Consider the following 24,562-nt stretch of genomic DNA (forward strand, 5'->3'; position numbering starts at 1 on the left):
GACAAAGAGTTTACTGAAACAGATCACCAAAAAAGCAAAGTAAATTACAAAATATATAACAGTTTGTTAGGTTCAGCATTACGTAGTTAACGTAAGTACAGTGACGATTCGTACGTTGAGAGCTCGTTAGATGGGCTGTCTCGATGGTTGAATGTTCACTGGTTGGGGCAAAACCCAACTAAAAAGTACTGTCAATGTTAAAATAGATGTCAAAACGAGTTTGACGTCTGACCGCCGTCGCATCACAGCTCATGTATACAGAAGGTTTGCGCAAGTATGTGAGTGTTCCGTGACGTATTTCTCGTCACTTGCGTGTGTCTAGGGCATTTTGATCAGTTGTCAGTTGCCCCAACGAACGAACACGATTCGCTAATCGGGGCGCAGTCGTGACCCAACCAGCGAATCCGGACTGTATATGAAAACGATAATATGCAATAGTCTAAAAGGGCAATTTAAATTTTCAAAAAACTTTCAATTCGGACCTCTGCCACCATGGGTGTTCAGGGTCAGGGCTGAAAGTAGGTAAGTTTATAATTTTCGTTTACAATGATGCATCTAGCTGTTCTAATCCATGTCTAAATACCACAAAAAAATATCGTAATAGAAACATAAAATCCTTTAAACATTTTTCTAAACAAATATTAAATGAAACCACACAATTGAATCGTTTTCATTTTTACCACTTTTTAAGAATCACTGTGTTAACAAAGCGGGCGATTTACAAGCTGTTTTTTTCGATTCTAGTATAACCTCTGGTGCACAATTTCCAGAAAAATGTGTTCATTCTGGCAAATGGTTTCCCGAAAATACTTTATTAACATTACCAAATACAGTTGAACACCGAACTCGTTCAGCAAAAATGCATTTTACATCTGTTTCACACGTTTTTGAACTGTCTTTTGCTGCATCTAAGCAAAATCGAACACCGAAACTATCGAAACTGTAACGCTGTACTGATCTCTTCAAAGAAGTACCGGACATGTAATTCAGGAGTAAGTGTGCAAGCTTCGCTCGTTCGGTGTTCAACCACGACATTATGAATGTTTTGCTGAGAGATGAATCGACCTGTGTACAATTGATAATTGCCTCACCAGAAGCGTCATCCAATAAAACTTACGAGTATGAACACTTATCAAAATCGTTTGACTCTTGAACCACAACAAGCACGTTCACTATCAGCATCAGGCGTTTCCACTTCAGCGATAGGATTGACGAGACGGCGTGGCAGAATGATGAATGTCGGAAATACGCAAGTAATATCTCCTTCTAGAGTTTAATAGTACTATCTCCGCAATATAGCGTCCCCCGAAATCATGCATTCTTCTAACCATCTAAAACCCGGGGTGACCAAATCCGTGACATACGATTCAGTGCGGTAATTAACCTTCACTGCTTTGCCCCACGGCTTCGGTACGAGAGTGTGGATTAAAATTGAATGCACAGAACCCGACACCCCGTTCAGTTTCTAGTTAATTCTGATTCTGAGGATTCTCCCACCAACACTTCAGTTCGTCCTCTCTTCAAGGGAACATCCATACTTCAAAATGCCATCGATGTCATAAGTATCGGTGATTTGTTATAATGTGCATCTCACAACCACCATGGGAGGCCAACAGCAGCGCGGCGGGAGATAGTGGAGGTGCTCTGCTGCAGCATTTGATGGAGTACGCCGTACAGTACAGCTACATACAACATGCATGCAAGCGGCGATAACTACAAGTTTATTGAACGTTGTTGTTCTTACTCTCGGAAGAATATCGAAGCGAGACCGTAGCGTCGTCGTCGCTGGTCGTCCGATCAAATGCCATGCTCCAGCAGCGTGTGGCACCGTAATTGTGTGTGAATATAATGTATGTACACATTCAATCTTTTCGCTGACTTTTTTGAGATTTATTTTTACACACCTTTAAATGTTAACCTGTTTCAAACAAGTTTAGCGAACAGCGAGACCTGTTCTACCCGACCCGGCGAATGACGACGGCCGAACGGAGGCTGTGAAGCCTAATAAACCGTGTGATGATGCAGATAATAGGCCCTGTCCTTTGGTATAAGTCAAGCTTGGGAGACTGTTTAGTGTCTGCTGATTTTCAAGGACTGCAACTATCTTTCGAACCCATAGATGCACGCAATCCATACAATGCTTGAAGAACTAACGTGTTGATTATGCTGGATACTTATAAGCATTATCTTTTCAAGTTTATCCTAATAAGTTCTGTCTATTGCAAGTAATAAATCACTGTAACAATATCCAAACCGAAAGTTACTCGACGCCCCATAAGGATATTTCAAAGTTCCATTAGACGGTTGCCGTCTTGCTCTGAGCGTCCTGGGAAAATATGACTGCTGCTTTTATTAATACAGTAATGGACGTAAACACTTTTTCCCACTGGTCCTGTCTAGCGGCGGGTGATGCTGATGCGAAAGTAAAGTTTGCCCAGCTAGGAATATGATGAAGCCGCTGCTGCTGCTGGGTGCACTTTATTACATACCTACTTCGGCCGAGAGCGTTACCGAGCGAAGAAGCTTCTAGAAGTTGAATGGTAGGTTGGTACTTTCTTCTTGGGAGGTAATGAAAACCCTAGGGAGTATATTATCTTCATAAAACTGAAGATGGGAAATTACTTTAGTTTTTACATGGTATTGAAAGACTGGAGTAAATCCAAAAGAAAAGATTTGTTTCCTTTTATGGAAGAATAAAGTGTTTATAACAAATATTATTACCTTACTTATTTTGATGATGACCGTGATTGAAGAATTTTATATTTCAATATATTTTAAAATTGGGTTGCAAAAAGATTATTTTTTCAGCACGAGTCGCACATTCATCGCACGAAGTTTTCTTATTTATGCACACATAATCGAGATTACAATGAATGTCATTTGCTACAACAGTGATGAAAATCTTTCTGAGAAAAATCAGCTGCTGCAGCCAGTTTCAGAATGATTGCTACGTACCTAGTGAGAGAAGAAAAGTGTTAATTAAGATATTTGGTGGGCGTTGGCGTGGCTAGAATTTTACCCTTAACACAGTTGCCACAACGACTGATTTGATTACATATCTCAAATGAAACGGTACACATCTTCTGCTTAGTGCTACTACAGTTTCTAATTTCCGATATTATCAAACTCAATGCTCTAAAACAAGTACTTACATGGATTTCTTCAGATAGCGAGGTTGAAACTTTTACAGCAAATCATTTTAGTGTATTGAATAATATTTTAAATGAAAAAAGATCAACAATTATTTTTTCTGGATGAAATTGATCAGTCATTTAGGAAATTCACTAAACAGCGTAAACTGATGAAACTGATTAAACGTTGCAATCAACAAGGCAATCTTTGATTAATTCTTCCACAATTTCATGAAACATTTCAATAATCAGATAATCAAGGTGTAAACCTGTAAGTTATTTGATCTGTTTAGTGAATACCCCTATTAAAATGGCTTTGTGAGAGCCAAACTACATTTTTACGATCCTAGAATGCGAAAAGTATCGCAAAACTCCAACTTGGCTCTGGTCCTTACAAATTCCTACCTCATGTTTCCACGCTCCAAAACGATTACAAAGACCATTAGCTAAGAGTTGTGTGCTTAGCTGGTAGTGTAGGCTGGGCACTGTTGTCCTTATGACTTCAGCTAGATTTAGGAGGTACGTCCTGAGCGTCTGTTAATCAAGGAGATACGGCTCCAACAGCGTCTGTACTGCCATCCAGCGGCTGAGTATGAAATGCTCCTCAACCGGCAGCCATATCCTAAGGTAACAGCCCCACCACGATTGATAGGGGACCTTGGGCCAACAACCTTCTGTTCTCGAAACCCAAAAACCGTTACAGAATCCAAAAATGTAAGATTACGAACGGCAACGACTTTTAGCGCAACACAACGGGCAAGAATTGGAACATGAAATGTATTAACCCAGCAGAGTAAACTGGCACAACTAGTTAACGAGGCATGCTGTATGAAGCTTGAGTCGGAAATGTGTAGGACCATCATTTCCTAATCGGCGAGATCCGGCTGCGCATTGCGAGGATCCATCGACAGGAGGAGAACATCGGGTGCCTGTTCAACACACATCGACTGGAAAACGCTGCAGGGAGAAGGTCCATCGTGGAGGAGCTAAAGAACCGTGCTAAAGATATTCCGGAAGGTGGAAGTGTAGAAGATTAATGGAGCGCCATCAAGAATGCCTTCATCGCCACCGGCGAGAATAATTTGGGTGAGCTACGCACCCGGAGAAAGCAGAGGATCACACATGATACTTGGAGGAAGATAAAGGAGCAAAGGAACGCCAAACCCGCGATAAAGCGAGCGAAATCACGAGGAGTCAAGGCCGTAGCCCATCATCGCTATTTGGCACTCGAGAAGGAAGTGAAACGCTCATGTAGGCGGGACAAAAGAGCGTGGGCGGACTCCCTAGCCGACGAAGGCGAGAAAGCCGCAACTACCGGTGATGTTCGTCTCCTCTACGATGTCTCACGTCGTCTTAGTGGAACTAAGATGAATGCTACAATGCCCGTGAAAGACACGTCTAGACAGCTATTAACCAACCCGGCTGATCAGTTGAACGCTGGTTGGAGCACATTCAAAACATTTTTCAAGTGTCGGCCACACCACTAACACCTCAACATGATCCGCCAAGGGTTCGATGCATTATCAGTGTCAACGCCGAAGCTCCATCAGTGCAGGAGTTAGAAACAGCCATCTGTAGCACGCGATCGAACAGAGACTCTGGGGCCTATCTCATATCAGCCAAGATGCTCAAAGCTGATGTCGTAGTAGGTATCTGCACAACTGTTGCATCAATTATTCTGCAACATAACGTTTGCATTAAAAAAATGGACCTTTTTCGAAGTGAGCTAGACAATTGTATAAGCTAAATACAAACAAGTTGTTATTGTTGTTTACTAACAGCATCTATTGGTTATGCTTAAAAAATTGGTACAGACCTTTAAACGCAGTTTTATTAAAGTTAGTGAGGATGTTGGTTACAGTAGTCGAAAACAAACGTGTTGGCATATCTTTCGATATTTTTACCGTTTTGAGCTATATGTCTATGAAAACTATTACATATTTAGTTGCGCATAATCCTTATTGCACTTCTTCTTATCAATTAACACTTCGAAATTATCGAGAAACTTTTGAGAAATAAGAATTCCATGTTGCCCCAAGTGTCAAAAAACAGCAAATTTCGACTTATAGTTTTATCATGCTAAACATCGTTGGAGAGTCATGCCAAAACAGAGTATAATCACCCCTATTATGTTCCCGAATGAATAACTATATCTCTCGTGAACATTTGATGCAATTGATGCAATAGTTTACCAATTTTTTAAAGGAAATTTTGTTACCCAAAAAGAAATATGATGTGACCGAATTTTCTTAAAAGTGCCACCCTACTTCAAAGTCCCAGTATAATGTGAAATGATCACAATCATCTAAGTTTTTCATATATTTTCATCAACCATGCAAAGATATACTCGTACTACAAGTTTTTGAGCAATTTTATCTCAATGGAGCACAGAGGTACACTGCAATGCAATGTATGCCCTCAGTAGAAAATCATTGGGAATAACATGAAATTTTTCAACATGGTATCACATTTATTGGAATAACTCCACAATCAATGCATATATCGTTATGAAAATTGGAATGGAAATAGTAAACAAGTTGTAAAATCGGGGAAAATTTTTAAATATGACTCTTTAGTGTAAAACAACTTCATGAAAAATGGGTGAAAAAAGTCCATTTTTTAGTGCAAACGTTATGGGAAACCGCGACATTTTCGGTCGACTAGATGCAAGGCGTCTTATGTCGTTTTCGGTTTTGAACCTGAGTCAGAGCTGACCCTGACTCGCAATAACCGAACGAAAACGGATCCAGATCCGACCCCAAACGAGTCAACATGTAAACATTATGAAAATCAATCGAACTGTCAGTTGCGCATTTTCATTAAATTCTTCCTTTGAGCGCATAATTGAAGGCTCATATGTTAATTGGCGCACTAATTAGATTATGTAAATTACGGTAATGAAAGTCTTTTACTTCCTATTTGCTCGTAGAGGTGAAAATTTTGATTTTTACGTTTTGTTTTGGTGGATTGTTTACATCCATTTTGACAGATGAACCCCGCTCGGGTTGGATCGGAAAAAATCGGCAGAGCGAACCTCGTCATGTTTGGGTCGGATCTGGGGCGGATCTGGATCCGACCCGATCGAATAAACGAACGTTTTGACAGCAGTTAGGGCGGATCCAGAGCGAAACTAGGTTCGCTCTATGAATAACCGAAAACAACATTAGTAAAGGTGCCCAAAAAGGGCGACCTGACTGTTTGCGATAATTGGCGGAGTATCATGTTGCTGTGCATCGCTTGTCAAAGTCCTCTGCAAAGCGATCCTTAAATGGATATTGTGGATTTACCGGCTACTTGTATTCTACCGGTGTTTTATAAAAAGAGTAACTTAAAAAGGTTTTTAAACATTTTTTATTGTATGCGCTATTCCTCGTTGCCACGAGCTATTCAACGATATTCATTTTTTGACAATCAAGTTGATTTTTATATGAAAACGGCTACTTTGTAACGGCTACTCAAGTAACCGGTAGAATACAAGTAGCCGGTAAATCCACAATACAAGAGAAGATTGAAGAATTAACACCGCTAGCCATCATGGTTTCCCATAGCGGAAATCATCATGGTTACAGGTCGCAAGCCCTGGTAAAGTGTGGAACGTTTTGATGGCTGTGATCCCTGGCCATCATATAATCAAAATCCCAGGGATACTCAAGTGACCATGTTGTTGGGTTGTGGGGGTTGCGTGTGTGGGGTGCATATATTGTCAAGCATTGCTATGGATCGTTAGGGCTGAGTAGGAGCGGGGAATGGATCTACGATTGCTTAATTGCGATTATACCTACTGTTATAGTCGTGGTTCAACAGTGGTGGCGCCGCTTTTCGCGTGTGTTCGACCTAGGCGGTTTGTTTAGGCGGTGCGGGTAGGTCTGTATGTACTTCGTACGTGCAGTGCGTACGGCTTCAGCATTGTGGTTACTTGGGTAGTGTAGGATAATTGGGTTTGGGACTGAGGGGGTCGTCATTGATTCTGCCGACACCATTGAGTGCTCATTGTTGGCGGTTGTGTTGGTCACGATTTCTTCAGCTTCATAATCTCATTTATACCACGCACAAACTTTGGGAAGAGGGACTGCTTTGTAATGCAAGAGAGGGATTTAAACTCTGCGTTACGGGTTGGGTGAGGTCATGCAGATAGAAGCAACCCAGGTGACCATGCGGCACGGGTCGTGATGGATGCATGAGTGCAGTGTGTGTGGGGTGCGCTACCCTGTGGGTGCAGTTGAGTCCAGGTTGGAGTGGAAAGAGACCCTTCTCTACCCTAGATCGGTTTCGGTTGTACGGGCGGGGTAGTGTTTGTCTTATTTGTGACGTGTTGTGCGTGATTTGCGGCCCGAGCTGCGTGGTTACTTGGGAAGTATTGTGCTCTGCAATCTACATTTTGGTTTTAAGGTGAAGCTATGGCTGGGCTGTGCCTCGGATTTGTTGGGCGCAGGTCGGGAGAGCTGGTGGCGGTTTGTGCTGGAGGGTTTGCTCGATTGGTTATTCACTGGTGGTGGCCAGTCGATCGACTGTTCGTGCAGCCTGTCATTAGGTTCTTGGGGTTTGTGCTCTCGAGGTTCGGGGCGTTGCTTCATTGTATCTTCGCTTCAATACTAATATTCCTTGTTTGATTAATTGACAATTATGTACAGGCGCTTAACTCATTCTATTTCATAGATTGCCAGATTTAAGGGTAATGGTTCAATTGGGTGTTAGCAATCAGAGTGGATTAGAACGAGTTGGCTCCTACAATACACCAACACTAACACACATACACCAATACTTACACGCACACATGCACCTACAACTAGCTGTAAAAGACCAGTGGGCGGGACAATGGTGCCTACCCAACAGTTGTAGGTGGGGTGTTTGGCTTAGCTACATGACTTGGTCCGGCAAGCCCATAAACATCAATTGGTAGACGTATTGCCTAGTGAAAAGACAACGCAGATGGGCGAAAGCCAGGGGATGCGTTGATAATAGCAGAATAGCAGAATAGCAGAATACAAGAGAAGATTGAAGAATTATCTGATGGCAGCAAGCAGGATTTTGTGCCGGGTGATCCAAATTAATGAAGCAAATTAATGAATTCCAAGAGTCTCTCTACATGCTGTTCATTGATTCCGAAAAAGCTTTCGACCATCTCAATCACGAAACCATATGGGAGCCCTCAGGCGCAAGGGTGTCCCTGAGCAAATCATCGGTCTCATATTGAAGCACAGTACAAGGCATTTTCGTACAGAGCACTGCACAACGGTGTCTTGTCCGATGCCATCCGGGTCGTTGCTGGAATGAGGCAAGGATGTATCCTATCACCGCTACTGTTCCTCATCGTAATCGACGAGATCTTTTTAGGTGCGATTAAACGTGAACCAAATCGTAGGTTACTGTGGCATCCCATTATCATGGAGCACCTGCATTAGAACGTTGCTCTCTTAGCTCAACGGCGCTCTGGTATGGAGAGTAAGCTCGATGATCTTGCCGATCGCTTTTCGGCGGCAGATCTCACCATCAACGTCAACAAGACCAAATCGTTGGATGTAAATACGGTCAACCCTTCTAGATTCACGGTAGCTGGGCAAGCAGTGGAGAATGTAGAAAGCTTCCAATATATTGGTAGCCAAATGGCAGCCGCCGATGGTGGCGCCAAGATCGACATAGGTGCACGGATCAAGAAGGCGAGGGCTGCCTTTTCGAGTTTAAGAAATGCATGGAAAAACAATCAGATTAGTCGACGCATCAATATCCGAATTTTCAACTCGAACGTGGAATCTGTGCTGCTGTACGTCAGTGAAACTTGGTGTGAAGCGGAGAACACTGAACGGCTGAAGGTCTTCACCAATAGATGCCTGCGGTATATAATTCGTGAATAGTGGCCTAAGAATTGAATCTCTTACGTGGTGCTCCATCGTCGATGGAAGCCGTTAGCGACAGAAACTCGGGAACAAAAGTGGAGGTGGGTTGGCCACACTCTACACAGGGGCGGAAACAAAATCTGCAAGCAATCGTTAGATTGGAACCCAGCAGGGCATCGTAGCAGAGGCAGTCTCAGAGGCTCATGGTGGCGGAACAACGAAATAAAGCAAGTCGACAGAAATTTGACCTGATCACAGGCCCAGAGGATGGCTGGCAATCGCTCAGGATGGAGATCTTTCAATTCGGCTTTCTGCACCGTCGTGGGTGCTCAGGAAACAGAAGAAAAAAGCTAAGCTTTGCCGTATGGAGGTTGCGTGCCACAATGATTATTAACTTTCTTTCTAGTACTCCAATCCTCATGTTATTTAGAATGCATATTGTCTAACTAACGGTGTACTTTCAGAATACCGTAAACTGGGGTGTTGTTGATCAGTGGGGTGAACCTGATCACTTAATTACCCGCGGATATCGACTTTCAAGGAAGCAACAATATATGTTATCCATTCGCATTCCAATGACGTAACATTAAAATGGAATGGTAACTTCCTTGAAAGTTGATATCCGTGGGTAATTGAGTGATCAGGTCCACCCCACTGATCAACTACACCCCAGTTTACAGTACGCTTTTTTATTGCGTATCGATCACCCTCAGGATATGTAACCCTTAAGTACCATATCACAGTCTATGAATTAAATTTGTCAAAATGCATACACCCCAGTTTTAGGAAATGTTTAACAAGCATTCACCAAATGCTTTGTCCAGTCAGGTCTGCGCAAGCTGTGCTCATCAAAACAAACCGTAATTCACACAGGCTCACGAGCAGCAGAAAACATTGTTTTGGGTAGACTTCGTGGAAGCAAAAAGTAGAACAACCAATGAATGTGTTTTAGGAAATCCACAATCAACAAAAAAAATGAATTGGCTCTTCCTCGCGTACCTCAAATTTGTACTTGTTTTCGGTGATTCTGCTTGCTTTGCGACAAATGTAAGCAGCCCATTTCGATGGAAAGGGAAACCGAGAAAAAAACCTACATGCTTGGTCATAAGGAGCGATAAAGGTACAGAGGTAATTGAAAGCTTCGACATTTGCATAGGCAGCCCAATTGAGGAATGGAGCAAAGTTTGTAGCATTCGTTGAACGCCCAACGTACACAATATTCTTCCGGTTGGTAGAACCACCGAGAAAAAAATCTGTGCCATGTTCAGTTTCTACTAGTAGATGAAGTTGCTTCCAACATAATCAGTGAGTAGATGTGAAACTTTTGCTATAAAATGTTGCCAACCGAAACCCGAGACCGTGGAACTGGTGGCTCATATTTCCACCGGCAGTCGGCACGAATCATGGTGTAATCGTAACGCATGAAGTACGAAAATCAATTGCCAATTAGGCAAATTTGTTTGAATTGTGCGTTCGGTTTGGAACAATTTAGGCCTCAACTTCCTGTTTTCGATTCCATGAATATAGTTGCATCAGCCGCTTTGGTTGATGAAAACTTTTTTTAGGACGATGCTTTCAGGCACAGGACTGTCTTTGGTTGAATACTTATATATTTGGCCTGTAGACGAAAAAGTGGCGAAGGAAATCTTAAAATTGTGATTACTTGTTTTTGAATACGTTTACCTACATATTAATTTATTGATTTAATACTATGTTACAAATATGAGTTATTTGACAGACGCAAGAAATGATAGAGTAGTGTGCGGTAGTTCGGCAGCAGCAAAGTTTCGCGCGCTCGCTTTGCTAGATTTTTGCGATTTTTTTTCCTCTTCCCTCTGCGGGGCTCCGACGACGGGATGCCAAGCAGTCAGTAGTGTGCGGTAGTTCGGCAGCAGCAAAGTTTCGCGCGCTCGCTTTGCTAGATTTTTGCGATTTTCTTTCCCCTTCTCTCTGCGGGGCTCCGACGACGGGACGCCAAGCAGTCAGTAGTGTGCGGTAGTTCGGCAGCAGCAAAGTTTCGCGCGCTCGCTTTGCTAGATTTTTGCGATTTTTTTTCCTCTTCCCTCTGCGGGGCTCCGACGACGGGATGCCAAGCAGTCAGTAGTGTGCGGTAGTTCGGCAGCAGCAAAGTTTCGCGCGCTCGCTTTGCTAGATTTTTGCGATTTTCTTTCCCCTTCTCTCTGCGGGGCTCCGACGACGGGACGCCAAGCAGTCAGTAGTGTGCGGTAGTTCGGCAGCAGCAAAGTTTCGCGCGCTCGCTTTGCTAGATTTTTGCGATTTTTTTTCCTCTTCCCTCTGCGGGGCTCCGACGACGGGATGCCAAGCAGTCAGTAGTGTGCGGTAGTTCGGCAGCAGCAAAGTTTCGCGCGCTCGCTTTGCTAGATTTTTGCGATTTTCTTTCCCCTTCTCTCTGCGGTGCTCCGACGACGGGACGCCAAGCAGTCAGTAGTGTGCGGTAGTTCGGCAGCAGCAAAGTTTCGCGCGCTCGCTTTGCTAGATTTTTGCGATTTTTTTTTCCTCTTCCCTCTGCGGGGCTCCGACGACGGGATGCCAAGCAGTCAGTAGTGTGCGGTAGTTCGGCAGCAGCAAAGTTTCGCGCGCTCGCTTTGCTAGATTTTTGCGATTTTCTTTCCCCTTCTCTCTGCGGGGCTCCGACGACGGGACGCCAAGCAGTCAGTAGTGTGCGGTAGTTCGGCAGCAGCAAAGTTTCGCGCGCTCGCTTTGCTAGATTTTTGCGATTTTCTTTCCCCTTCTCTCTGCGGGGCTCCGACGACGGGACGCCAAGCAGTCAGTAGTGTGCGGTAGTTCGGCAGCAGCAAAGTTTCGCGCGCTCGCTTTGCTAGATTTTTGCGATTTTCTTTCCCCTTCTCTCTGCGGGGCTCCGACGACGGGACGCCAAGCAGTCAGTAGTGTGCGGTAGTTCGGCAGCAGCAAAGTTTCGCGCGCTCGCTTTGCTAGATTTTTGCGATTTTTTTCCTCTTCCCTCTGCGGGGCTCCGACGACGGGATGCCAAGCAGTCAGTAGTGTGCGGTAGTTCGGCAGCAGCAAAGTTTCGCGCGCTCGCTTTGCTAGATTTTTGCGATTTTCTTTCCCCTTCTCTCTGCGGGGCTCCGACGACGGGACGCCAAGCAGTCAGTAGTGTGCGGTAGTTCGGCAGCAGCAAAGTTTCGCGCGCTCGCTTTGCTAGATTTTTGCGATTTTTTTCCTCTTCCCTCTGCGGGGCTCCGACGACGGGATGCCAAGCAGTCAGTAGTGTGCGGTAGTTCGGCAGCAGCAAAGTTTCGCGCGCTCGCTTTGCTAGATTTTTGCGAGAGTGAGTTTTTGGAGGCAAAGTGTACAGGTCGCGTTTTCATTCGGTCGTCGTCGTCGTCTATTTGACTGCTCATCTTCGTACGGGGCGATTTATGATACGATAAATGCAACAAACAACATTTTTTGCGATTTTAGTCAACAGACATTGAAATGTTCGTCACGTCAAGTGTCGGCCCAAGTTCCAAAGCCACGTTGGTTCAAATCACTTTATTTTCTCTTTCGTTAATTTTCGCACTTCGAAAACTATCTGAATGGTTCGTCATCTTCGATGTCGGCATGTGTTTTGTTTTAGTCCAAATGAAAATAAGTGGTTTGATATTAATAGGGTTGCATGAATCACTCCACTTACCAAAGTGAACTCATATCATGCGCCCTTTCCCCTCCCCACTAACAAAAAGTCCTTCCCATGACAGACGTGGAGACGCAGAGGTGATCTCGGTCTTTAGTAAGCAACGCACGTCATAATAACATTCCTTTCCTTCCTCGATGACCGTAAGGACGTGGCCGGCGCCGTTATTGACCTAATAAAGTTTGGAATTCTCGAAGATGCACATTGAGGACGGTAAGCTACTCCCAAGCTCCGTCTGTTGGTTCCTTGTGCAACTTCGATTGTTCTGGTCAATCACGGAGTAGCAACTACGAATAGTACGGTCATCTATGCTCATGCTCAGACGCAAGAAATGATAGAATATTTACTGCAGGTAAATGCATCAAGCGTTTGGATGAGATTTTTTTTTCCTGAATAATCTCTTATTTGTAAAGTAAGACGTCACAGCTTCACCGAAGCCACACACAAAGCGTCCATTTTACGGCCTCATTATTGACCAATCAACCCGAACGAGAGGGTCGAAAGATAATATTTTGTCTCATCAGCAACATTGAATCGTGAATCCAATCACCGAAGCGCGCATCTCACAAGGAAACTTATTATATGCGGCATTATCAGTTTTATGTTCACGTTTATTTTGCAATCAGCCTGCCTGCAGTTAATCAAGAGACGCGATCGCTGAAGATGCGGTGAAATTTCAACGCGCCAGCATGGAAAAAATACCCACTAAAATCAAGTTCGCAAGAAGAAATTTCCTACAAAAACGCTGAGCCCCCTAAAGCTGCGTCGCTGTTGTTTTAACCCTTTGGAGACGGCATTTTCACCTCTCTAGATGCAACCTCGCTAGTCTAGAACACGTTTGTGATGGTCGATTTTCTCGGCTGGGCACATACGACCCATCCGTCCCCAAAGGGTTAAACCAGTAAGCTCATTTTCCCATTGGGATGGGAAAAAATTTCTCACGCGTTCACTATAGGTTCGCTGGTTGGGGCGGCAGCTTCATTGTTTTATGGCGGCGTGATTCGATTGAACCGTGAGATAACGACGAAGGAAAATAATTTCAGGTGATGTACGTCGGTGCGTTATCTTTCTTATCCGAGTTGAGGATTTTGGAGTAAGAGATGTACGGAGGAGCAAATGATTAATGAGCTCAGGAGTGCGAGATTGAGAAACGTGTGCGACAGAAGTGATTATAATATTCTGATCAACAAAGATTATTTTCCACTTTATCCAAATAATTTTCTCACTTGATGGTTTTTTAACCCTTTGAAATCGGAGGGGTCATGAATGACCCCAACATAGAAACGGCTGTTTAAATTCACACATTCAGTAAATTTCAGCACAAGGTAGCGCTAGTGAACATGGAAATTATGTATATAATAATTTTCAGGATCCTGGTGCCTTCGGCAAAGTTTTTTGGTAGGTTCAGTGTATTTAGTGGACGAGTCGTTTGAATCAATATTTGCCAATTTTATAACTTATACAGGGAGTGGCTAAAATGTTTGGGATAGGCAACTTTTTTTTCACAAAAAAGTTCAACATGCTGTAACTTTTCATGGAGCGCATCAAAAATTCTCAAATTTTGACTGTTTTTCAGACTACTATAAAAATTTGAACTCGATTGGTTAAGCTTTCGCGAAGCCAGTGGCGTAGCCAGACATTGTCTCTGGGAGGGGCTTTCAACGGTCAAAGGTACCTTTTTTTTTATTTGGAACTTACATTACATAAAAAGGGAAGGACAATTATATACATAGTTTGAAAAAGTTATGATGATTTAACATTTTTACCCATAGAGAGGAAATACCGCACAAAAAATACATATTGTTGATAAACCCTCCAAATTTAATTCAATTCGGTTCCCTGGTCTCCGAGATATGACAGTTCAAAAATTAGTTGTCTAAAAATAGTGTTTTACGAGAAAGGTTCTAGCTTCGCGAAAAATTAACCAATCGAGCTCAAATTTGTACCAATGATGTACATATAATAGGCTGACAAACAGTCAAAATTTGAGAATTTTTGATGCACTCTATGAAAAGTTACAGCATATTGATTTTTTTTGTGAGAAAAAAAGTTGCCTATCCCAAACATTTTGGCCACCCCCTGTACATTTCCGGGTCTGATTACTTGGGAAATTTATATTTTTGGTAAGATTGGTTGATTGATCAAGGGATTTCAGTTGATTGGCCATTTGATTTGTGCTTATTATTATATGTTATTATTTATCAAGAAAAAAATCAATAGGCTGTAAATTTTAATAATTTGTTCCGAAAGTTTCCATATTTTGAACTTGCAGTACAAACGGTCAATTATAATTTATTTGAATTTAACCTTAGATGATAAACTTTACATTAATTTTAAGCGATTCTACACAATATTCAATATCTGACTGTCGTATTTCAAAATGATCTATTTCAGGACGAAACGAACCAAATTAAACGAATTTTTTAACATTTTTTGCTCATATATTGGCATTTGCAATACATATTATTCGGTTGAAATATGAACGACAGATAAATACAGCTAGCTTGTTGAAAACACTCTTAGAAATCCATCCATTTGCATGTTTGAGAAAATCAATATTTTGCGTTACTTTAGCGGAGTCTTGCATCAAACAGCACTTCAACTGTAAGCCTTTTATGTACCAAACAACTGTGTCGAAGAAATTAACATGTGGCTTAAGGGTCCGTTTATTAATTACGTAATTTTGCTTGTTTAGGATCCTATCTTTATTGGAAAAATCTTCTTGTGCTCTGGGGATGCTTCGTAGAGGCATCTCGTCTCTGGGAACTTATATTGATTTTATTTGAATTATCTTTTAGAACCATCCAAACTGGTCTAGATATAATTAAATTGATCTAGATCAGTTATATCTTGTTATAGAAACATTATAGAATTATTTTCTCCTGCAATATTGATTGCCGTGATATTTTCAAAACCTTCTGAACATTGCTCCTTCTAGGACACCTCCAAGAGTTTAATTTTTTTACGAGAATGGATTCCTAGAGGTACCCTGGAGCTCTTGGAGGAATCCCGAAACTATTGGAGGAATTCAAGGAAAAATTATTTTATGAATGTTAGAAAGAATTCCTGTAGGAAACTTCGAATGAATTCATGGAGAAATGCCTGAACGAAATTCCTGGAGGTATTCAGGAAGAAATTCCTGAAGAAATCCTGGAAGTCCCGAAAGTATTACAGAAGAAATTCTTGGTAAAGTTTCAGAAGGAATCTCTTAAGAAATCTCTGAAAGAGACCCTGGAATCTCAACAGGAATCGCAGAAGAAACTCTAGAAGAATCCCTAAGGAATCCCAGATAGCATTCCTGGAGAAATCTCGGAACCAACACTTAGCAGGAATTTCGGAACTGAAAGAAACTTGAAACTTGAAGAAATCCCTAAAGCAAGCGAGAAAGCGAAATTTCTTTCCCCGAATCCCACATTTTATTTTTGAGAAACGCTGCTGTAGAGTTCACATCGCGTCGTTGTTGAGCTCTACAATTTGTCGGATTTTCCTACGTACAAACCTCCGGAAATATTAACTTTCTTCCATCCTGGGGAAACCCCAGCAGGATAAGTCGAAGAAATCGCAAGATGCGTCCTCCGGGCCGGCTAAAATCATAGTTCGACGGGATTATGATAAAAGTAGAGCAAGCCTAACCTCAACTTGCCCCGAGTTAATAAACAAAGCTATTGATAACGATTTGCTGCGGCCTGTATCGCCTCTAGCCGAAGTAAGTGTCAGTCAGCCGACGAATCTACCTACCTCCAGCAACGTCAATATGCAGTCTACTCCTAACGTGTCTACGGAAAATATGTTCGAACTACTGGCGGATGCTGTCGATGATCACGGGCAACGACCACCCGTGAGCAAGAAGATTAGGCTTCCCCCGATCTATTGCTACGGCCAGTCAACAAAACAAATAATTCAGAGAATGAACATGCACAATATCACGCAGGAGAGCTATCAACTCCGGCTGCTGCAAGGAATGATTCGTGTCTCGACAACGAACAAAACTGTGTTCGATTCAGTGGTTGATATCTTCAAACAAGATAATGTGCAATTCTACTCCCACGATACGGCGAGCGACTCTCCTATGAAGGTTGTGCTGTCTGGGTTACCTGTCTATAGTTTGGAAGAGTTGAAGCAGGAGATGGTGGAAAACAACATCGATCCACTGAACGTTAAAGTTTTGTCGGTGACAGAATCCGATATCGAGAAACACGCTTTGTATTTGGTCTATTTTTCCAAGGGATCAATCAAGCTACAGGATTTGAGCAAGGTCAAAACTTTCAGTACTCAAGTCTCGTGGAGGCCCTACACTCGGAAACCTCAAGATGCTGTCCAGTGCCACCGATGTCAAGCCTTTGGTCACGGCATGAAATACTGCAATCTTCCTCCTCAATGTGTTAAGTGTGGTAAAAAGCACTCCACATCGGCTTGCAATCTACCCAAAAAAGCTGCACTACTTTCGGATCCAGCAGTCACTCAACGAAACAACGTGAAGTGTGCTAACTGCGGGGGCAATCACACAGCAAATTTCAAAGGATGCCCAAGTCGAGCTGATTACCTGAAAAAGCAGCAGGAGCTCAAACAGCGTTTGCAGGCAAAAAACCAACAACTGCGCCATCCGCGCAGAGCTGCCCCTACTTCCATCGATTTTCCTCCACTAAGCGACGACCCTCCGCGCCCAACCAGAACCAGTTCGCAGTCCATAAGCTATGCAGATGTTGTCAACGCAGAACCCAGCAGGATTTTAGGGCCGCAGGACACTGAGCCTGATCTCTTTTCTGTGGCTGAGTTCATGTGCTTAGCACGAGATTTATTTTCGAAGCTGAGCAAATGTAAAACCAAACTGGAGCAATTTCTCGCCGTTGGCGAACTGCTATTGACGTACGTCTATAATGGATAACAAGATTAACATCGTTAATTGGAATGGTAGATCCATTCTTAATAAAAGCTATGAACTGTTCGAATTTCTTCTCAATAGAAACATACATATAGCCGTTATCACTGAGACGTGGTTAAAGAAAAATAACTCCCTGTATCACGCCAGTTTTTCCTGCATACGCAACGATCGACAGTCTGATTCCGAACGCGGCGGTGGAGTTGCAATTATTATCAGGAAGGGAATCCAATTCAACGTTGTCGACGCTCCCAATCTTCAAGTCATCGAAACTGTTGGTATACAAATCTCCAGCTCCGCCGGTAACATCGACATCGTAGCAGCCTACTTCCCAGGAAGCAGCCAAACTGCAACGCTCAATAAGTTCAAGAGAGATCTACGCACGCTTACCAACAAGGCCAACCCTTACTTCGTGATCGGCGACTTGAATGCTCGTAATCGCTATTGGAACTGCCTCAAAAACAACAAAGCGGGAAACATTCTTCTCGACTTGTCTGCCACAGGGTTTAGCATTCACGCTCCTGTCGACCCTACTCACATTCCAGCCAATGGAGGTAGGCCTTCAGTTTTGGACATTATAGTTACCAACAATGCAGTGGAAATGACGTTCCCGCAAGTCAGCCAAGACCTTTCGTCGGACCATTTTCCGGTGCTCTTTTCTATCGACGCCGAGTTATCACATCAATCTCCAAGTATCTGCTACAGGAGCTATTGTCGTGCTAACTGGCAGCGCTTTCAACGTGAAGTCAACAATCGCATCGATCTGCTTTCTCCGAGAATCGCCCAAATGGACTCTACTGATGGCATCGACAATGCTGTGGAATTTTTGGCCAATACGGTCATCGAAGCTGAAAGATCATCTGTCCCCCTAGTCGAGCATACGCCTCAACCCGCAAGACTCCCTGAACCAATCCTGCTGCTTATACGTCTGAGGAATAGAAGACGTCGCCAATTCCTTAGAACAAGGGACCCGTTCATTGGTTCCATTGTAACGGCACTCAACAATCAGATTAGAGATGAGTGTGCGGCTAATCGCTTTGCTAAATTTGGTGAAGTGCTTGAGGCGTTTGAGTCAAGCGACAAAAAGTTCTGGAAAATAACAAGATGCTTACGGAACAACGTGAAGTACAGCCCTCCACTTCGCCGAGGAAATGCCCTTATAGCTTCTCCAAAGGAAAAAGCCCAAACGCTGGCCGAGGGTTTTGCTGCGGCTCACATGAACAACTTACCCAGTGACCCGGCAACTGTGCTGACTGTAGATTCCTGCTACGAACAGCTAAGCACCAACAACGATATCAACAGTGACGCCAGTACGTTTACCAAGCCCAGAGAAATTTCCGATATTATCAAAAGCTTGAGTATCAGAAAATCACCTGGATATGATCAAGTAAGTAACGCCTCCTTGAAGCACCTGCCCCGAAAAGGATTGATTTTGCTGACAAAAATATTCAACTCGTGCATTAGCCAGAGCTATTTTCCCAAAAGCTGGAAGCATGCTATTGTGATCGCCATACCAAAGCCCAAGAAGGATTCCACAAATCCTTCTAATTATCGACCTATTAGCTTGCTTTCGTCCATTAGCAAGCTCTTCGAAAGAGTGTTGCTAAACCGTATTAATCGTTTCCTCGAAGCCAATCCGGTTATTCCTCATGAACAATTCGGATTCAAATCTGGTCACTCAACCAACCATCAGCTGGTCAGACTAACCCAATCTGTCAGGTCCAATATTTCTCAAAAAAAGTCGGTTGGTTTGGTACTTTTGGACGTAGAGAAAGCTTTTGACTCAGTATGGCATCAAGCACTAGTCTATAAAATGCATCAATCTGAGGCCCCCATCTACTTAACCAAGCTGGTCAAATCATTCCTCGAAAACAGGACGTATCAGGTTCGTATCCAAGGGCAGCTATCCGATGCATTTGGAATTCCCTTTGGAGTGCCACAAGGATCAACCCTCAGTCCAGTTCTTTACAACTTGTACATCAGCGACGTACCACAAATAGACGGAGTGTGTTACTACTTCTTTGCCGACGACACGGGGTTTTCTGCCGCGGACCTATCAGCGGACACCATTTGTCAAGCACTACAATCTGCTTCAGACAGTCTAAGCGATTACCAGTCGAAATGGCGCATCAAGGTTAATCCAGCGAAAACTCAAGTAATGTTCTTCACCAGGAGGAGACACCCCAGGCACTTGCCTCGGCAGGAAATTACAATTTCGAATCAAGCTATACCTTGGTCAGATGAATCTATTTATCTAGGCCTGTTATTGGACAGCAAAATGAATTTCGGTAAACACATCAATCAAGTGCTCCTGAAATGCAAGCGAACCGTGAGTTGCCTATATTCGCTTCTGAATCGGCGTTCTCGCTTAGACAAGAAGCTCAAACTTCTTCTTTACAAAGCAATCATCCGACCCATCATGCTCTACGGTTATCCTGCATGGCAAATTTGTGCCGAAAGTCATCGTAAAAAACTTCAAGTCCAGCAAAACAAGATCTTGAAGATGGTCCTTGATCTGGATCCTTTCTACCGAACGGCCGAGGTTCATCGTATTGCCAAAATAGATACCGTGAATTCCTTTATCGAGCTTGGAATGTCAAAATTTCGCAACCGCTGCCGTATGTCTACCAACCCGCTAATTACCGCTTTGCAGTAAATCTGTCGGAAAGAACAACACCTCTGTGATATTAGTAATAAGGCTATAATTCTACCCCTACCCGATAAATAACTCCAACAATTACACTAGGTTTTTTTTCTCTGGCTTTTTCCTAGTCTCTACCACCATTTGTAATTTGCTATAATTGAATTCCCAATGTGGCCTTTGCTAAAAGACAGTTGTAAGACATCAAATCTCTGTTCTAACCTAATGTATACCCAATTAGTTGTAAAAGAAATTGATGAAATAAATGAAATGAAATGAAAATGAAAATGAAATGAATCCCACATTTTGGGGTTACCCAGAAACAATTGAATTGGTACAGCCTATAGCAGTGGTGCTCAAACGCATGCGGCCCTCGAAGCCCTTGAATGCGGCCCGCAGTGTACTTCAGAAAAAAGTAACTAATTGTATAAAATGAAACATATTTTTATAATGGTTAAAACTTTCATAGCATTTGTTGTTCATTTTTGGTAAGATTAATTAAAAATGACAATATCAATGCAATTTAAAATTTTTTGAAGAAGTAGCAACATTCTTACAAATATTGATTGTAGATAACTTAGTTTATTCCAATCATTATATTGAAGCTTTTGATCTTACTGAGATGAGATTGAAGGTGTTTTTATAAACGACGCTCAAATACTTTTAAGAAGAGTTTTTAACACAGCTAAGTCAATTTTGCTAATTATTATAATTTGTGGGAAGTAACTAGTATAAAGAAACATTTTGATCAATTTTGTATATAATTCGCACCGAAAGTATTAAATATTAGTTTCTTCTGGTTCTCAAGTTCAAATCCATCAAATAAAACTTCGTAAAAATTCACAAAGAGATGGAATTTTTGATGTCTGTTATATTTTCAATGACCAACCTAAGTTTTTCGAGGCAAAAGTATTTAAGTGACAAGAGTCCAAACTATGATTTTCATTTGAAATTTCATTTATGAAAAGATTATACATAAGTGACCCGATTTTGTCAGCCCCTTTCCGGAACACATGTTTTGCTCCCCTCAAAAATCTAAACAGATGTTCACACTTTTTATCCCTCTATTTTCTGCCTTTCCGCAGCAGTTTGATGATAATCTTAAATAAATTGGTTAATGTTTAACCGTTAGATCATGAGACCAAAAAGTTCGCCGCAAATTTGGGCTGACAAAATCTGGTCATTACTGTAACATCCTTTATAAGTGTAAGAGTTAATTTAGGTTTCTTTTTATTGAAATGATGATTTTTATTCTGCGGCTCGCGACTGAGCCGCCAAATCACAATTTGGCCCGCGGTATGCTTCAACGTGAGCACCACTGGCCTATAGGACAATGCAAGCCGCAGTTGCTAAAGAATTTTTTTTCTAAGTTTTTGATGTTTTGTGACTTTTTTGTTAACGTTCGGACTTCAAGAGATTTCTTCGAGAATTTCTCAAAAAGTCCCCGGAATCCTCCAGGAATTTCATCCGAGATTCTCCGAACAGTTTCTTTCGGGATGTCTTCCGATTTATTTTTTTGGGCTTCCAGATGGTATTCCTGTAAATTCTAGCAACTTCACCCAGAATTTCTCTAGGAGTTCTTTCGGAAATTGTATCAGAAATTCTTACCGAGATTCCTTCAAAAACTCCTTGCAACAATCCGTAAGTATTTATTCCTGGAATTTCATACGAGATTCTTCCCGGAGTATCTTCTGGGAATTCTTCAGGAATTTCTTCTAAAACCCTTCCAGAAGTCCTACAAGATCCCTGACAAGAACTTCATTCAGTATTCCTCTAAAAGCTTCTCCGAGATCCCTCCAGGAACTTCTCCCGGTTTTTTTTGGGAGCTACTTCTAATTTAAGTATTCCTTCTGGGATTCCTACAATAATTTTACCAGGTAAACTTTCTGGGATTTTTCCAAGATTCTTTCGGAAATTCCTTCCGGGATTCCTCCGTGAATTTCTTCTGGGTGACTGTCAGGAATTACTTTTCAGGAACCTCTTCCGGAATTCCTCTTAGAGCTTCTTCTAGGAATTCTTTCAGAAACTGATTCCGGGATTTCTTCGAGAACTTTTGTCAGAAATCATCTAGGGACTCTTTTTTGGTTTCTAGGGTATTGGTTCCCTTATTAAGCATGTGGCTCCCATTTTCATCCTACGAAAAACAAAGGATTGAAGCACTGTTTGTTTTGTTTCTTATTTTTGTATTTTTTGTTAGAAGCGAGCACGCATGAAAACAAAAAGAACGGAATCAATCGGTGCCGTAATCGCTTGTTTTCGAATAGGATGAAATTGGGAGCATGAGATTACTGATGGCACACAAACCCTACCAAGAGCTTCGTCAGGAATTCTTGCAGACGCTTCTGGAATTCTTTCAGATGTTTGTAATGGAAATCCTCCTGGAATTTTGTTTTTGGAAATCCTCATGTAGTTTCTGTAGGATTTTCTTGAATAAACAAAAAGCAACTTAGTTAAAGCTCCCTCCAAGAGGAATTCTAGAATAAGTTTGTGGAGAAACCATGGAAGAAATACCTGGAAGAGTTTCAGGAAAAATTACTAAAAATTACACACATCCTAAAATGATGTAGTATCCAGAGGTGATAGAGTAGAAGAAGCGATATATTCTTAGTTATATTTTGTATTGCATTTTCTTAGCGTACACGCATGCGTTTATCTGAGCGTGCATGAATGGAATTTTATAAACGTGCTCACGGGCTAACGCCCGTAACGCACCCTAAACGTCAGATACATTGACTCGTGCTTGATAGATGAGGATGCTTCAGTTTAGTGAATATTGTTGTGACGGACGGATGTTCGTCGTTAAAATTTAGGAAAACAATTCGGCTGATGGCGGATCGGCCGAAAGGTAAAAAAAATAAATGACCGGATACCACAATGTGTTCCCAAGATAATATTCAGCTGTAGTGTGGAGAAATACAGATAAGCGCAGATCGGACACAGCAGGACAGTCTGATTCTGTTTTGGTGCAGAATGGTGAGGCGCCGTCTGGGGGGAAGTCTGATGGTTGGTTGAAATTGTCAAATTTGTAAGAATGGATTGCAGGGCGCCAAGTCCTCAAGTAGGATTTGGGATGGTTGCAGTGTCGAAAAGGTTAGGAGTTTGCAAAATGTTGCAGGTCTAGAGAGGATAAGGTACAAGACCTTATAAGAGTAAAGTGCCCCACACAATATATACGTTTGCGTGTGCTTGACAGTAGTTTGACACATTTCCCATGGGGAAACTGTCAAAAAAAAAAAAAAAAAAAAACGCGAACCTCGACGGAACGGACGCTATGTGCTCCAGGCTAAGATTGATTCAATTGGTTCCATATTTGAATCATTGATGAACTATTGGGATTAGTAATAAATTGGAGTCTGTGAAGATATTTATTGCAGTTTTGTTCAAGTGATGAGTAACGATACTGAATAAATACAGTGCTAAATCGACTAAGATTTGGTCAATGTGTTTGGGATTTATGAGAAACATCGTGAAATGGTTTATTTTGCTAAGAAGTCAAAATAGACCGAGGATGCGAAAAAAAAGGGAAAAAAAACTGTGAAATTCGTATGAGCTTGGGTATGAGTGCCCGAGGACTTGTGTAAGAATATATCGCTTCTTCTACTCTATCACCTCTGGATACTACATCCTGGAAGGAGTAATACATTGTACAACGTTCTATTGGTAAAGAAAGCGTTTAGTTAATAACTGTGCAAATGTTTATAGACCACTAAGCTGAGAAGCAGTCCTCCCCAGCTGGGATGTAACGCCAGAATGATGATGCCAGATATTATGACTGGCAGAAAATGTCTCTGTAAAGCGAATAATACTGCAATCATTACATCAAACGTATTCGTTCATGTCTTCCATTTCGCTACATTTTAAAACTGCTTATAGGTTCCCAAACTTTTTAGGTGCGCGGCCCCCTTTTGTCAGTTGACGTGCTTTCGGCGACCCACCATAGAAATTCCCTCATTTGTTGTCTGTTACAGTCAGGCCCGGATTAAGGATTGTGGGGGACCAGAGCCCGAGCGGATGTAAGGAACCCTCGGAGAAATCACCTTTTTTCCTCATTTTCGAACAGTACTTGAGAAATATGAAAAATAAAGCTAATGTTAGCAACCAAAAAAGGTTTTTGTGGGGGCCCCTAAAATATAGGGGCCCGGGCCTCCCCGCCCCCCCCCCCCCTTTGATCCGGCCCTGGTTACAGTAAATTATTCAATTGACTCTTGCGACCCCCTGGATGAAGGCTGGCGACCCTCCTGGGGGGTCGCGACCCACAGTTTGGGAAACCATGACTGAAAATCCGTGTTATAGGAGTCTGCATAACAAAAATTCATAGTATCGGAGTCTCTGCTATACGTCTACTAATGATTCGAACCCATTTTTGTAGATTAAAAATTAAATAAATTTTGGTGTACGTACTATCGAGGCAAAATG

General features: G+C 42.3%; 1 protein-coding gene across 6 annotated transcripts in view; it reads right to left on the reverse strand.

Annotated features, from left to right (window-relative positions):
* The window catches only part of LOC109415904 (mucin-3B), a 363,111-nt gene that overhangs the window by 118,448 nt on the left and 220,101 nt on the right, over positions 1–24,562 (reverse strand). The window lies entirely within an intron of this gene.

The sequence above is a fragment of the Aedes albopictus genome, chromosome 3, assembly GCF_035046485.1.
Source record: "Aedes albopictus strain Foshan chromosome 3, AalbF5, whole genome shotgun sequence".
Taxonomy (NCBI): domain Eukaryota; kingdom Metazoa; phylum Arthropoda; class Insecta; order Diptera; family Culicidae; genus Aedes; species Aedes albopictus.